The following is an 18,009-nucleotide window of genomic DNA, read 5'->3' on the forward strand; positions in this document are numbered from 1 at the left end:
GCGCTAAACCGCTGCGCTACCCAGGGATCCCGATTAACTCCTATTTGAACTGAGAACTTATACTTAGCTGTGTTCCCTAGCCCTTTTAATGTCATATTCATTGTCATATTTATATATGCAGCTTTACCTGTTGCAAAAGTAATTTACCCAGCAGGACCCAGCTTAACATCCAAGGGGCCATGAATCACAATCATGACTTTTTTTTTTAAACTACATACATTAACGTTGTATTTCAAGAAACTTAACTTCTCATAGCTTATGACTGAAGACTATTAAATGTAACTTGGTCTATATTAGATACTAGATGCTCCGGAACAGAAAGGTTAGATTCAGCATTAATCATTATTACTCAGTTTTTCTTTCCTTACATTTGCTTTGCTTTCTTTTCAAATAGTGAGATTTCAGAATTTCTCAGAATGAAGAAATAGATAATATATGAACCTAAGAAAGATGGAAACTTAGAGTTTATGTACCTTAGAATTATATACTCACTTCTTGGGTATTACTTTGTATTTATGAACCACTTTTTGCATGTGGCAGATATAGTATATGTCATGTGCACAATTATATGTTCTAGTGTTCATAGTGACATGGACCTGCCTCTTCAAAAAATTATTTAGGGTCCTTTCTAATCTTGGTCATCTAGTGAATTAGAAAATACTCAATATCTATGTTGTTTTATGCCTTCAAGTCACATTATAATTCCAAGAGCCCAATTGATTAACAATGAAGAGTGAAAACATAACAATAACTTGTAAAAAAATTTAAGTTGACGATTTTGAAAAATTTAATTTGAAAAATACATATACAGCAAAGTTAGTGTTATATTTTCATTTTCAAATAGGTATACCGTAATTAGAAAAAGGCTTATAGATTCTTTTTCCTTTTTATATATTTTACTCACATTTTGTTTTTCAGAAAATGCTGTTGTCCAAAACAAGCATGAACTGCAATTCAACTGAACTAATAACTAGTGGATTAATGAATATTTGGATATTATACACATGTAATAAGTATTAGTTTTAACTGAAATGTCATGTGCATACCACAGAAACAGTAAACAAGAATATATAAAAGATTTTCTGTGCAGACATCAAAAGCAAACTATTTCCTTTCAGCAATGTGCAACATTGTTTATGATTTAATTTTTTTCAGTAGGATGCATTATTTCAATGAGCAACTTATATTTGCACTGGTGAGCCAATATCTTCCTTGAAGAATACTTATTTATTTATTGCCTAGCTTAAAAAATAATTAAAAAATATTTAGCCTCCATTATAGTTATATATTCAACCATAATTCTTTTAGCCCCTATTATGTGCTAGGTACGGTTCTAAGGACTGAGAATGCAGCAGTGAATAAAAGACTCTATTCTCATGGAATTTACATTTTAGTTGGGAGGGAGGTAATATGACTAGGATAGGGGGCAGGACAGGAGAAGGAGGAGAGAGGCAACAAACATGTAAGTAATATAACAGCACATTAGGTAGTATGAGTGCTAAGAAAAAAACAAAAGCAGGAGCACCTGGTGGCTCAGTCAGTTAAGTCTCTGACTCTTGATTTAAGCTCAGGTCATGGGTTTAGGTCATGATCTCAGAGTCATGGGATCCAGACCCCCAAGGCCTGCCAAGCACCACCTTGGGCTCCTTGCACTCAGCCAAGAGTCTGCTTCTCCTTTTGCTCCTCCCCTTGCTTGCTGTGTTCTCTCTCTCTCTCTCTCAATAAGTAAATAAAATCTTAAAAAATAATAAAAACAAAAGCAGAGGAAGAGTATAGACACTGATGGAAGAATGGGCTGCAAGTTTTAGGTAGGGTGATTAAGAAAGGTTTTTCAGAAGATGTGGTTTTTCAGAAGCAGAGACCTGAATTAAAGGAAGGACCATTGCCATGTTACTGTCTGGGGAAGAATCCTCCAGGCAGATGCTATGGAGCAATGAGCCTGGTGTGTCAGAGACACTTCAGTCAACCTAGTTCTACTGGAAAGAATGAGGAGGAAAGAATGGTAGGATGTGAGATTGGAGAGGTGAAGAGAATGAGCCTTCTGTAGGCTGTAGGCAGGATTATAGAGTTTGAAGCATCAATAGTTGGAAGGTTTTGACTGGGAATATGGGTTGATGTGTTTCTGGCTGCCAGGTGTAGAGTTGACAATAGGAAAAAAGCCCGGTAGAAAATTATTTCGAGACTATTTCAGACATCTATAGAGAGAGAGAATGGTGGTCTTGGAAACAGGTAATAGAAACACCTCAGCTATGTGCAAGCACTTCTGAATATAAATTATTTTCTTTACTAATGTCTCACTGTTGATTCTACGTGTTCTATAAGGATAATGGCAGAAACCAAGGTGCTGTGGACTTATTAGGGAACAGTATTGTACACTTATCATGAGGGTGCATTTTATTTTTCCTAAGGCAACTTATCAATAATAAAAATACTAAAAGATTTGGCTATGTGAAAATTAAATGTGCTGTTAGCATTTCCAACTTATTTGCCATTTAGATTTGATTTTACTACACAGTTCATCATTTTATATGCCTTCTTCTCCTCACTTGGCTTTTACTCACTGGACCTGCAAGTTCTGAGAGGAGACGTACTCTATACATAGAATTTTATTGTGTACCTAAAATTTAGAACATTTTAATCAGTTTGGATGAGTTGCAAGAGACAGAATTCCAATTCAAAATAGCTTAGAAAAATTTACTGGTTTGTATCACTAAGTGACCCAAGGGGTAAATTCAGTTTTATCGAGATCAAAGGTTTCAACCAATGATACGGACCTAGTCTATCACCCTGAATCATTGTATTATGGCTAGCTTCTGCTTGGTTTCATTCTTAGGCAGTTTATCTCTCTCCTTGTCACACCTCACACTCCCACCTCCTCACCACACAGCTGGCAATCTCCAAATTAAAGATGCCAGAAATGGATGAAGCTCTTCTTGCATAACTCTGGGAGAGGTCACAATTTGGGTAATGTGACTGGATCAATGTGATCAGGAGAAGAGAGCGCTGACCCACATGCCTCTACATTTCTTCTCTGGAACTACATACAAGGACTGATCACAACCCTAACAAAAGATGTTGAGGATACAAATAAATTACATCCATTAATTTGAATTACTTCGAATAAACTTCAGATTTATGAATTTCTTGGAAGATGACATTCTGTATTTCTGGGTTAATATTTGTGAGAAGAGAAGTACAGAGTCCAAGGGAACAGAACGAACCTGATTATCATTTGGGTAAATGCAAAAATTGCCCTTGGCCATTAGATACCAATGGACAGATCATTTTCTGTTAAACATAACTTCCACATTAATTTGAATCACCCTTTCTACCACCAACAAAAATTACATGAAATTTAAAAGAAAATTAAAACCTTCTTAAAAGTAACAAAGGTCAAGAATGATTACAGTGCTGAAATCTGGGAGAGAGAGGCATCTACCATTCGAACATATTTTTATCATCCCAAAGAAAAACATCTGAGAGACTGAATTGTGGTCTTGGTGATCTTGTGGGACTGGACAGAATCCAAGAATCTCCATAGAGGGATTCACTAAGTAACTATCCCTCCTTTGGGACTGGACTTTTACAAAGCTGAACCTTAGGAGTAAGTTGCTGGAAGCAAACTTGTCTTTGCATCAGCTTGCAGTCCACGTGCATGTTACATGGGTAGCCTGCAAAACCACAAACTTTGAAATCAGATTAAGGTGGTTCATGCTGGCTAACATCCTGAATGTCTGGCAAAAGAAAGTGAAAATCTTCTCTGAAGGAAATATCATCTTAGGCTTGAAATGTTTTAGTGAATAATTTTTCATATGTAATATTCAGTATACATTCAAACCAGATACACATTAACCAAGTCATCAAAATTAACATTATCAGTGAAGGGCCAATGGTCATCATGTACCTGTTGATATGTTCTGAGGAGACAGTATCATTTATGTAATAGTATGGTTCAGAATGTATAACTTTAATCATTGAGAAACAATAGATAAACCTTAATGACATTATTCTATTTAAAAGAGGGAAAGTAAGACTATGTTATTCAAATATGTCCGTGTCATAAAATACAAAGGATCTGGAAATGTCCCAAATTAAAGGAGACTAAAGAGTCATGACAACTAAATGCTATGCATGATCCTAAATTAGATTCTGTACCAAAGAGAATAACATGGCAAAAAGTTACATTATTGGGACATAAACATAAGTTGGTTAAGTGTCCGACTCTTGATTTTGACTCAGGGTCCTGGGATCGAGTCCTGCATCGGATTTTGCACTTGGCAGGGAGTCTGCTGGAGAATTTCTCTCCCTCTTCCTTTGCCCCTCACCTTGCACGCTCTCTCTCTCTCTCTCTCTCTCTCTCTCACAAATAAATAAATGTTTGAAAAGAAAGTGGCATTATTGTCTCAATTCATAAAATAGAGTATTGGTTGGAGGATTAGATAAGGATATTTGTTTTAGTCAATTTGGGCTGTTATAACAAAGTACCAGAGAAGGGGGGACATATAAACAACAAAAATTTACTTCTCCCAGTTCTGGAGGCTAGAAGTCTGAGATTTCTGCCATCGTGGTTGGGTTCTGGTGAGACACCTCTTCTAAGGTGGAGGCTGCTGACTTTTCATTGTATCCTCACATGATGGAAAGAGCTAGCAAGCTCTATGAACTCTTCTTATAAGGACACTAATCCCGTTCATAAGGCTCATGACCTAATTACTTCCCAAAAAAACACATCTCAAAATGACATCACATTGGGATTGGGATTTCAAGATACGAATTTTGGAGGGACACATTCAGTCATTGTAGTATTAGAATGATGTTAACTTATTGGTAGTTGTCTTGTGTATATAAGATAATATTCTTAGAAACTAAACACTAAAGATTTTATGAGTAGTGTTATGTATAACTTATTCTCAAATTGTTCAGAGAAGAATTGTATTATATGTCATATTTATAAAAAGTTACACAAAATATTTATATACAGATATTTATATGTATTATATGTTTTTATAAATAGAATGGTAAAGCAAGGGCAAAATGTTAATAATATTGAATCAAGGAGAGATTATATGGATGTTCTATGTATTTTAACGCTTAGAAATTTTTTGTAGCTTTAAAATTATGTGTAAATGAAAAGTTGGAAAGAAATACTAGGCCCACCAGTTCTAAGATATCTAAGTTATCAGATGCAGCCTGCAATACCACTAAATTAAAAAAATATATATATATATATTTTTTTCTTTGAGGAAAAAAAAAAACCCATACTTGAAAATCTGTGCAAAGGTGAAATAACAGGGGCAAACATCCAGTTCTATGATCAATAAGTTCTGGAGATGTAGGCCCACTAAAGTTAATGATCCTGGACTATATACTTGAAAGATGCTAAGAGACTTGATCTTACATGTTCTCACTCCTCATTACGCAAGGAGACTACATAAGCTATTAAAAGTGTTAACTAGTTTTATTGTGGTAACCATGTTTTGCGGTATGCCCATGAATCAAATCAACATGCTCTACCTTAAATTTATACAGTGTTATATGTCAGTTATACCCCAATAAAGCTGAAAAAATTCTTTGTAATAAAACATAAGACTTCATTTGTATAACAGGCATACACAGGTTAGTTTAAAAGTACTACAAAGCACAGAACTAAAAATGTGCCATTAAGCTATTACTACAGTTCTGTTGTAGTTTTCTTCTGTCTGGCATATAGACAGTCAAATAGAATTTGTCTTTCTTCCGGCTGTGGACTGTGGGCTGCTGGGGTCGGTGAAGGATCTCAAGATGGCCAGGCGAAAATTTGCTCTAAAAACATTGACTGGTACCTTTCAGGGAGATCATACCCCGAAACCAGAAGGCCATTGCCAACTCCCTGAAATCCTGGAATGAGACGCTTACCTACAGGTTGGCTACTCTTCCTGAGAAACTATCTATCTACTATCGACTGGGCTTGCTACAAGGCTGGTGTGGCAAAGGCTGGCTTGGTAGGTGACTTTGAGAAGTTTAATGCCCTGAAGGTTCCTGTGCCAGAGGATAAATATACTATCCAGGTGGATGCTGAGGAAAAAGATGTGAAAAGCTGTGCTGAGTTTTTGTCTCTCTCAAAGGCCAGGATTGAAGAATATGAAAAAGAGCTGGAGAAGATGAAGAGCATGATTCCATTTGTTCAGATGATCATTGAGGACCTGAATGAAGTCTTCCCAGAAACCAAATTAGATAAGAAGTATCCCTATTGGCCTCACAAGCCGATCGAAAATTTATAAACTGGAGTTGGAGAGAAAGCTCTGGCCCTCATATTATAAACGTTGGACATTAAAAATAATGATATGGTGAAAAAAAAGAATTTGTCTTTCTCCCTCACTCCCTCAAAGTATATTCAATTTCATTAAGCAAAGTTACAATATAATGAGCTTGTAATTAACTTGCTAAATGCTACAATATTTTGGATTTCTTGTGTCCTTGATTTTCCTCCTCATTTATGGAAAAGCCAGTATACCGTCACTTTGCCATTTATATGGAGATCTGACTAAACTAACTGTCCCCTCAGAATAAGTTGCTATGTATTCTTGTCTGCCTGTTCTCTACTTTTTATAGAGAAAGGCAGATTTTGAAGTCCATTATCTCAATTTCCACACCTTCTTTCAGTAAATGACTCAATGATTTAAATAATATTACCCTCCCCAAATAATTGACAGACTATTCTGGACTGTGATCAACATATTAAATGATTTACTATAAAGATTTTATTTTAAACATAAATAGATATCTGTATTTGGAAAGATTAAAGATATTTTTAGGGTCTCAATCCAGGCTGGATCTCCCAGTCCAAAAGGACTCTACGAACTCTGGTCTTTTGATAACCCTAGTGTAAGACGTCAGATAAAGTTCCCTTCCCATGCAAAGGATTCGATTTGTTTGTTGCCCTGGTTAAGGCAGGGAGAGAGAGAGAACAGTTGTCTGTATAGTCCAGCATTTGGATGCTGTCCTATGGAATTTCCCAATTTGGGCTTGTCTCTCTGTGAAAACAAATCTCTAGAGTTATTTCCCTAAATCATCCTTTGAGAAAATAATTGATTTGTTGGTAATTATCAGGTGACCGTTGAAATAACTGATATTTGATGGATGCAGAGCAAGTTAATCTACTTAACAAAAAATATTTTTTTTGCATACTTGTCAAAGCCCAGGTCACTTGTAGTCACTTAGATTTTCTTTGCCAGTGCTTCCCTTCGACAAAATAAGAGTGCCCTTGTATCTTTTAATTGCATATTTTAAGTCCTGAAGTATGTTGAGAGTATCTCTTCTCATGCTGCACCCACTAAGAATAATGTGGCTTTGTCATTAGGTTAAAATCCTCAGTAAGATCATATCCTATTATGAGCATGGCTGGTTGGGAGATTGGAGGGTCTTAATCCTTCAAAAAAAATTGCTGTCAACAATATTAGCCTGATACGCTTTTGAACTGAGCTTAGCAGTAAACCTTTAAAAATACTCCCTACTCAGTATGTATAAATGCTGCTTGACATTGGTTTCAAGATTTAAAATGTGGAAGAATAAAAGTTTTGGAAAAATTGGCCTAGATGCTGAAGACTTTGAGTCCCTGGGAGGGGAGAGAAAATTGCTCAGATGGTGTCTTTGCCCTAATAATATTTTTTAAAGGATTTTATTTATTTATTCATTAGAGACACAGAGAGAGAGGCAGAGACACAGGCAGAGGGAGAAGCAGGCTCCATGCAGGGAGCCTGACTTGGGACTCCATCCCCGGTCTCCAGGATCAGGCCCTGGACTGAAGGCAGTCCTAAACCGCTGAGCCACCTGGGCTGCCCGTGCCCTAATAATTTAACCTGGCTTCCTTCTAGCACCAGACTCAGTCTGTCACTGTGACTAGCATATACAATTTTACTTTCACTTGTATGAACATTACAAGCTAATTGGTATGTTGCCAGTGTGTTCTTTAACAAGTGTTCCTCTGGTCACATATGTTCACTAGCTCTTCTAGTAAAGACACAGTTTGTGTCAGGAGTTGATGTGTCATTCATGGTTTTATCAAATTGTGTGGAATCAAACTACAGATTTATTTTATCGTATGAAAAATATCCAGGACTACTAATAGTGATATATTTGTCTTTTTACATTGTAATTTTTATTTCATTTTTAAATTGAGGTAGAATTGACAAAGTAATACTTCTATTTTGTACTTTAAAGCCTTCTAAGATTCAGGATCTTCCATTTCTTATAAATAAAGCTTATAAGGATGTTTTGCATAAATTATGTGATATATAATCTTATAGCCTAATAAAACTCTTAAATTTACATAAATGGGTTGTTACATATTGACTACCTATTTCTAATTAGCTGTTTCATGACTCAGTTCAGTGTGTCCATTAGATTGCAAAATATCTCCAGAACAAGAATACTTAATAAATTATATCTCTTAAATATTATTAAAATAAATCATGCATATTTAGCAAGAACTCTGTTGAGTGGTAATAGTGATATATCCATTGAATCTTGAAACTTAATTGAAATATTAGTTGACCTTTTGAAAATGAAGAGCTTGTTCTACATAATAACATATAAGCCTCAGAGTAATAAACCATGCTTTTTTGCTGCATGTCAACTCCTATTTAAAAGTCCTTGTTTAATATCCTAGTGACTAAATATAAATCCACCTACTGTGCAAAGGCTCCTAGAATAGTTGCCAATCTAGATACAATGAAGTGAGGATTTTTTTTTATACAGGCTTGTTAAGTTCTGTTAATATGTCAGTGAGAAACACTGAACTTTTTCAGTCTTAGATGGGATTCTTTGAGAGTGCATTACCCAGTGGCCTATGACATGATATTTGATTTTTCCGCAACAGAGATAGAATGCACATAGCAGCTACCTTCATTATCACCTACCTTCTGGTTTCTTTTTTTTTCAGGGCTGGCAGGTAAATCTTCAGTGCTCACCAAATTTTCTATTTAGAAGGAAGCACCACCTTATTTCAGGAAAGTTTTATGAGGATGAAATAGTTGTAACTTGAAACCTCAGACTAATGTAATACTTTATAATTGCCATGAAATTTCAAAATACCCCCCCATCCTTCCATTGCCAGACATAATCCCATTTTAGCTCAGTGAGTTGAGCAGAATTAACTCTTTGCAGACCTGACCTCACAGCCTTTCTGTTTACTCCCAAGGTTTATGCTGAGAGAAGATCTTTTGAAAATGTAATGATAGTTTTATTTCCGTATGGTAGGGAAATGCTTCACTTGGCCAGATAAAATAGGGTGTGTTTTGAAGCATTTCTATGTGCTGTATCATATTTAACAATATATTTATTTTTGCCTATTAATAAACTACAAGTTTTTATAGTTTTTTCAATACCTAGTCCATAATTCCTAATAGCATGGAATAAATATAAAACAATTGACCAGGATTTTCTTTCACTTTTAACCAGGCCTTGCCAATAAAAAGAAAAAAAATCCTGCTGAATTTTTAGCACAGTTCTGCTTTTACCAAGAATTTGAAAACTGATAGAGATGGTTGGGAGGGTGGGAGAGCTTTGGGTATTTGGTACAAAAGATTCCATACCGGCCTCTTTAGAGCTTTTCTGTTTCTGGGAGGAAATGGTAAGGAATGCTTTATGCATACCTAAGTGTAAAAATGTATAACAAGAATAGCAAAAAACCTCAATGGGAATGGGCATTAGATTCGCAAAACCTTTGCCATAGAATTCTTGCATAGACAATGCTTTAGTCTAGCCCATCATTGGCAATTGAAGAACAATTATTACATAAAAAGCAGTCTTGTTAAATCCTTTAAAGTATAACTTAAAATAATTTTACATCACACTTGCTATGTAAAGAAGAGTGGTATCCCCCCCCCCCCCGCCTTTATTTTATTTCTGCCCATAACGCACTCAGCATTAGCCATACTAACACATGCCATCACTGCAAGTCTTGGGTCTCTCTAGCTGAGGGCTTTCAGACCTCATGCAGGGCAGGTTGGGCATGCCCAGAGACTACTGTCCCCAGGAGCATCCTCAGGGAATAACATGTTCAAGCTGGAGGTAAGTTCCCAGCTTCTTGTTTGCCAGGTAGGAAAAGTCTGAGGAATACTCTGTATTGTCTCCCAGTGTTCCCTAGCAAGACAGTTGGCTAAAGTAGTAACCTATTCAGCTACATACCTTTATTGGCCTCCACCCATCTTTATCTCATTTCTGCACTTCATATTGGTGCTTACTGAGATCAGCTCCCAGATACATTCGAGTACTCAGACTCTCCTCACAGGGTCTAATTCTGAGGGAATCCAAACTACCATTAAGTACCTTCCATAAAATTCTGTGGACACTAATAAGGGAAAAATGATAACACAGGTACTGAAGGGGGAGACAGTGGTCAAGTTTTTTGCTTATTTGATTATTTTACCAATTCCTAGTTTATGTCATTCCTCTGAGACTTGATAATATAACTATTCCACTTCCCCAGGCCACTAAGGATTTGAGTGTGGTGGGTATCTTAGGATGAGAGGAATAGACAAGAGAAGAGCTCTAATTATTTCTCTGTGAAGCAACATAAGCATTTAGAAGGCTACCTAAATAATGTGTCTGTGTCAGAGGATAGACTGAAATATGTGGGCTATTCCAGTATTGATCCAAACAGAAATGAACATTCCAGAGATGTTAGAGTCTGGATAATCAGCTCAGCTACCCGGGATAGCAGTTGAACAGACGAATGAGTGGACAAATCAAGCTGTAAAGTCCCAAAGCATTTGCTAATGGGACTCAACTCCAGTTCCTTGCGGGCATAGAGAAGAAAAAGCCAGGGTACTTTAACTCTTCCATCACAGTACAGTCACATTGTTGCTGGGAGTGACTTGAGGATACATTTAAAAGGATGTGAACCCCTTGAGCACCCAGACCAATGTGGTCTGATGAACTATATAAAACGATGATAAGGAAACCTGCCCTCTTATTTACATTTCCACAAGAAAGCATTATGTTCTTCTTGAGTAACATCATCACAATTTGTGATGGATATACATTTCACGTTTACAATCCAGCATATTTGCACATTCCCTTTAAACAATAAAAAATCAGATAATTAAGGATAGCTTTTGTCATAGCAATAATAGTAAAAGAAATCAATATGTCTTATGATTGTAATGTAGATGGTTGCTGCTACTTGTTATAAGGAAGATGATTGGATTTCTTCTAAACTGCAGATTTCTAAATTCTGAGATTATTCCATTTAAAAATGGGAAAACTTTCAGAATTTCTGGAAGATGAGTTTTCACCTTGCAAATAGACTCAGTTCCAATGTGAAAACTTAAAACTCATTACTGGAAGCTAAATAAAACCTGATAAAATCTTGCAGATATACTCAAAATTGGTTGATTAACTATATTCAATTCCAAAATTATTGTATGTGTTTGATTCTTTTGTAATTTTAATATTCTGATGTTTACATTTTAAAGAAGTCATGCTGAAACCCAAATAGTAACAGACATTCACTCAAGTTTCATTTCCTAAGCAAATTTAGATATAAAATAAGATTTCCTTATTATTATTTTTAACGGGACAAATCAGTGAGCCCAGTTTGTAACCAGTTTCTTCTCTCCAATTAGGCCCTTATCCTGTTAAGAAATTTGAAGTTTGGGAAGGGGGGAAAAAAAATCCAGCTTGCATTTATGCAATTATTTTCTCTAAAAGGTTATGTTATCTTTTTTAAATGTTCAGTAAGATTTTATAATTCTTTAATTTAGCATTTGTTGATCTTAATTATCCAATTTGGGTTCAGAAATGCAAGCCAACTGCACTCCTGTCTAAGGAGAGGAAAAAAATTCCTTCTCCAACTTCCTGGATTCCCTGAGGAACCTGGGCTTTCCGCCAGCCTCCCTGGGAGACATGCTCAGCTGCCGTGGCAGATAGACTCCGGTGTGCACAGAGGCTGAGGAAAGTCTTTCTGACAAGCCGAAAATCAGCCACAGAAAACAGCTGCAAATGGGACCATGGGACCCTGGGCAGCCCGGAGGGTCTAGTCTGTAGCCTGCAGGGTACACTTGATGTCAAGAACACCTTCTCTGCCACCTTTGCTCTCAGAGGAGCTTGAGCCACTTCTATTTATAGCTGTGAAGGAGGATGACTTCCAGAGGGGCCCATCTAAGGGTCAAACTGGCATGAGGAATTCAACATTAGATGCCATCACCTTGCTTTGTGATGGGTTTTAGGACTCTTTGTAAGGAATAATAATAGCCAGGGCAAACTGAAGGTTGAACTCTTTTTTGCTCAGGATGTTTGTTTTGAGCACATGAGGGGTGAAGCTTGTCATGAGTCTCCAAGACCCTGATCTCATTTCTACAGTTGGCAGGTCTGCATGCAAACACCTCTAAGCTGTAATGGGGACTATCTCAACCTGTCATGTTTTCCTCACTATAGTTTCCCTTTTGTAACTTCCTTTCCTGAGGGCTGAGGTTTCTTTCCAGGAAGCCTAGGGTGGTGTCTTCTCACCTAATCGTCTGGAGATGGAACTCATGCATGGATGCACCCAAACCAAGATGGTTTTCACTTATCAAATACCTGTGGCAGAGATGCAAGTAATAATAGATTTCTTGAAACAGTGGCCACTGTAATGAGAAAATTGGAAAGCATAGAGAATTTCTATGTCATATGTTGAACTTTCTAAGAATTCTTTTACAAGGATAACACGGCCCTGGCCTAATTACTTTTTTACATGAGGGACAAAAAAAGAGCACATTCTCTTTAGTTCAAATAAAGAAATGTATCTCCTTGTCACTTAAAAGAGGGGCATAACAAGTCATAGTACATATGATGTTTGCAATTCATCAAGTATAGTTACTTGATCATACACAAAAGTCTGCTAGAGTAGTAATTATGACCAATGCCACCAGATGTTTCCTGGGTGCTCAGTCCTGTTACCCATTTGATCCCAACAAGCTGGGTGGCAGATACATTAGCTCCATTTTCAGATGAAAACAGTGTGGCTCTGTAGTTAAGTGACTTGGTTACTTGTATGCTTTATATTCCATACCTTGGAAGTGATCAAATTCCAATTTGAATCCGGATCTAGTAGAGTCCTATGGTGGTGTTCTATCTTGCTTGCCCTTTTGTAAGGATGTACAACATGATGATTTAATATATGTATACATTGTGAAATGATTACCACCATCAAGTTAATTAACACATCTATCACATTACATTCTCACATTGATACCTTTTTTGGTGTGTATGCAGTGAGAACACTTAAGATGTGTTCTCTTTGCAAGTTTCAAGTATACAATATGGTATTATTAACTATGAGTCACCATGCTCTACATTAGATCCTTATTTATCTTATAACTGAAAGTTTATACCCTTTGGCTTGCTTTCTTTTAGAAACATAATAAAACTTGCCTGTTACAGTGAGACTGAAGAACATTCTGGTATTATGAATTTTTTGACTGTTTCCCTATTTATGCAATCAACACCCTCGGTTATTTTTGAAGACTCTGCCTCTGTTGCTCTAGGTGTAGCCCTTCAGGTTCATCCTAAAGCTGGACTTTGCCATGCCCATGTTAAAGAGTGAAATCCACTTTCCACTATCATCTCTTTGTTTTTTTCTCTCTTCAGAATGCCTTCATCCAATACATATGAGCATAAAAACATTTTCAAGGCATTTTAAGTAATGTTTCCTGTATAGATTATAAACTGAGATTATGTAGCTATATTTTTAGAAAACAATATGTTTTTAAAAAGATCAATTGAAAACATTTAAATGGATAAATGAGAATCAAGCAATTCAGAAGCTACAATGCCTGTAGCTGTATAATGGTTCTTGAAGAAAAATGTTCATCTAGTACCCACTTTTTAGGTTAAAAGGAAGATATCCAAGTTTAAATCCATGAATCACAATAAAATAGAGCCCTTACTCTCAAATATCCTAAGCAATGAAAAATAGTCATTTTTAAAGGAAATTTGGTAATCAGGGCAGAAAGGAAATCATTAAAAAGATTGAAAAGAAAAACCCAAGTCAAAGAGCTAGTATGCATTAAAAATAGAGAAAAAGCTAAAATAGGAGAATAAAATTAACCAAGCCAAATTAAGTCACTTTTTAAAAAATACTTTGTTTTTAGAGGAGTTTTAGGTGTAAAACAAAATTGAGAGAATGGTAAATAGGTTTCCCACATACCCCCTGCCCCTTTCTCCACATAGGCATAGCCTTCTCCATTATCAACATCATTCACCAAAATGGTACATACAAACCAAGGATAAACATACACATCATAATCATCCAAAAATCAATACTTTACATTATGGCCCACTCTTGGTATTTTATCTTTGTATAAATTTATAATGATATATAGCCATCATTTTAATATTATATGGAATATTTTCACTGTCCCCCACATCCTCTGTGCTTTGCCTATTCATCTCTTATGACCCTTCTTCCTACAATCACTGATCTTTTTATTGTCTCTATAGTATTCCCTTTTCTGGAATGGCGTATAGTTGAAATCATACAGTATGTCACCTTTATCAGATTGGCTTCTTTCACTTAGTGATATGCATTTAAGTTTCCTCCGTGCCTTTTCATAGCTTGAGAGCTCATTTCTTTTTCTTTTTTTTTAAGATTTTATTTATTTATTCATAGAGAGAGAGAGGCAGAGACACAGGCAAAGGGAGAAGCAGGCTCCATGCAGGGAGCCCGACTGGGACTCGATCCCGGGTGTCCAGGATCACACCCCAGGCTGCAGGCAGCGCCAAACCGCTGGGCCACCGGGGCTGCCCGAGAGCTCATTTCTTTTTAGTACTGAATAATATTCCATTGTCTGGCTGTACCACAGTTTATTAATTCACCCACTGAAGGATATCTTGGCTTGCTTTCAATATTTGGCAGTTATGAATAGAACTGTGATAAACATCTGTGTGCAGACTCTTGTATGGATATAAGTTGTCATCTACTTTGGTTAAATACCAAGGAGTGTGATCGCTGGATCATATGGTAAGATATGCTTAGTTTTGAAACATACCACCAAACTGCTTCCGAGTGGCATTTTGCATTTCCACCAGCAATGAGTGAGAGTTTGTGTTTCTCCACACCTTCACCAACATTTAGTACCAGTGTTCTGGATTTTGGCCACTCTTAATAGAGTATGATGGCATTCCAGCTTTGTTTTAATTTGCATTTTCCTGATGAAATATATGTGGAGAATCTCTTCATGTACTTATTTGGAATCTGTATATCTTTTTTGGTGGGGTGTCAGTGAAGGTCTTTGGCCCATTTTTTAATCAGGTGGTTTGTTATTGTGGAGTTGAAAGAGTTCTTTGAATATTTTGGACAACAGTTCCTTATCAGATGTGTCTTTTGCCAATATTGTCTCTCAGTCTGTAGCTTGTCTTCTAACTCACTTGGTCATTCTTTTTTTTTTCTTTCCAAGTTTTTTGAAATATAATTGATGTATAACATTGTGTAACTTTAAGGTGTATGATCTATGATTTGATATACTTATGTATTGCGATATGATTACCACTAGAGTGTTAGCCAAAACCTTCATTATGTCTCTCTCCAGCAACTTTCAAGTATAGAGCACAATACTGTTATCTATAATCAAATACTGTGCATTAGCTTCTCAGAACTTATTCGTCTTCTAACTGGAGGTTTGTACCCTTTGAGCAACATCTTTCTATTGCCCATACTCTCAGCCCCTGGTAATCACCATTCTACTTTCTGTTTATGAATTTACTTTTTTTTAGATTCTGTGTATAAGTAATATCAAACATTATTTGTCTTTTTCTGACTTATTTCATTTAGCACAATGGCATCAGGGACCATCCATATTATCGCAAATGACAGGATTTTCTTCTTTCTCATGGCTGGATAAGATGTGTGTGTGTGTGTGTGTGTGTGTGTGTGTGTGTATACCACATCTTCTTTATCCATTCATCTGTTGACAGGCACATAAGTTGGTCCATATCATGACTATTACAAATAATGCAGTAAACATGAGAGTGAAGATTACTCTTTGATATCCTGTTTTCATTTCCTTTAGATATATACCTAAGTGAGATTACTAGATCATTTGGTAGTTCTATTTTTAATTTTTTGAGGAACTTCCATAGTGACTATACCAATTTATATTCCTTGTGCAACAGTGCACAAGAGTTCCTTTCCCCCCACTTCCTTGCAAATACTTTTGTTTCTTATCTTTTGATGCCATGCTAACAGGTGTGGGGTAATATCTTATTATGGTTTTGATTTGCATTTCCCTAATAATTAGTGATGTTGAGCACTTTTTCATGCATCTGTTGACCGTCTACCTGTATTTCTTCTTATTTTTTTAAGGACGTTATTTATTAGAGAGAGCGCACATGCAAGGGGAGCAGGAGTGTTTTTTATTTTATTTTATTTTATTTTATTTTATTTTATTTTATTTTATTTTATTTTATTTTATTTATTTTTTTAAAGATTTTATTTATTTATTCACGATAGACATAGAGAGAGAGAGAGAGAGAGAGGCAGAGACACAGGCAGAGGGAGAAGCAGGCTCCATGCAGGGAGCCCGACATGGGACTGGATCCCGGGACTCCAGGATCATGCCCTGGGCCAAAGGCACGCGCTAAACCGCTGAGCCACCCAGGGATCCCCTGTTTTTGATACATTGTTTTTAAATATGAGATTTTCTGTGATGGTAAACCTATGATGTTTACCTAGCATCATATGATGTTAGGTAACACCATTTATATATACAATACTTATAAAGTTAAAGAAAAAACAAAGAAAGGATAGTTACTGAAGTGAAGTGAATAAATACTAAAAAGTTAGTACTTATAAACCTATTATAGAAAAAAAATCTCAAGAGTGCCTGGGTGACTCAGTTGGTTAAGTGTCTTACTCTTGATCTCAGCTCAGGCCTCAATCTCAGGGTCATGAGTTTTAGCCCTGTGTCATACTCCACGCTAGATTTGGAGAATACTAGAAGAAGAAGAAGGAGAAGAAGGAGAAGAAATAAAAAGAGAAAAGAGAAAAAGAACTCTGAAAATCACCTTGAAAAAATTCTAGTATATATAAAGTTATTGGTTTTAGCATACAAACTATTATATTAGCTATATTAAATCATGAAGCTAAATATTTACTATATATGATGTTTATTTTTTCTCTTATATCATCTACCTATACAGCGTTGAATCCTATCTCCCCAGCATTCTCACCTTTAACATTCCTTGTCAATACACAGGGAAAATCAAAGTTGGGAACAGAGGATCTTTTCAATATCCAGACACCACATTTACTGAGATACCTGCATTTCCACCAAATCATTGATCATTTAACAAGGTCAGGGTAGAGGTATCCTTCCACTTTGTTGTCAAGATTTTTCCTTCATATTTTATCAGGAATCTTACCTACCTCTTTATTGATGCTTCTCATTGTATGTTTAAAGATTTTCTTTCTATCTTTAAAACAAGAACAGAAACAAAGTGCTGGTATGTCCTATGTCCCATTTTAACAGCTACCCTTTCTCCCTCCACTTATGTGTCAATATGATAATGTTAACTTGAGTACATTTTCCCAATTCCTGCGTATGTCTCAACCAATTATAGTCCAGCTTTTGTAGTTACCACTCACCTGAGAAGACCTTTCAGTGTGGGTACCATTAAAATTCAAGGGGCTAAATATGAAGGGCAGTTGGTCCATTTGCTTGAAATCTTGGCATCATTCAATACCTTTGGCCACTCCTTCCTGACTGAGACTCCTCTTTGGTATTTAAGACATTACAGTATCCTGGTTTTCTTCCCAGGATTTGGTTCCTCAGTCTCAGTTTCTTTTGTAGCTTCTGTTCTATTCTACTTTCAGTTCTTCAAATGACAGAAGCGATTTATTTATTTACTTATTTAGAAAAAAGATTTTATTTATTCATGAGAGACAGAGAGAGGCTAGAGACACAGGCAGAAGGAGAAGTAGGCTCCCTGCTGGGAGCCTGATGAGGAAGTGGATCCCAGGACCCGGGGATCACGACCTGAGCTGAAGGCAGATGC

The 18,009-nt window shown here is 36.4% G+C and overlaps 1 protein-coding gene and 1 pseudogene across 1 annotated transcript in view; both read left to right on the plus strand.

Annotated features, from left to right (window-relative positions):
• B3GALT1 (beta-1,3-galactosyltransferase 1) overlaps nt 1-18,009 on the plus strand; it is a 503,119-nt gene that overhangs the window by 12,953 nt on the left and 472,157 nt on the right. The window lies entirely within an intron of this gene.
• Nucleotides 5,779-6,279, plus strand: LOC118350598 (ATP synthase subunit d, mitochondrial-like; annotated as a pseudogene).

The sequence above is a fragment of the Canis lupus genome, chromosome 36 (assembly GCF_003254725.2).
Source record: "Canis lupus dingo isolate Sandy chromosome 36, ASM325472v2, whole genome shotgun sequence".
NCBI lineage: Eukaryota > Metazoa > Chordata > Mammalia > Carnivora > Canidae > Canis > Canis lupus.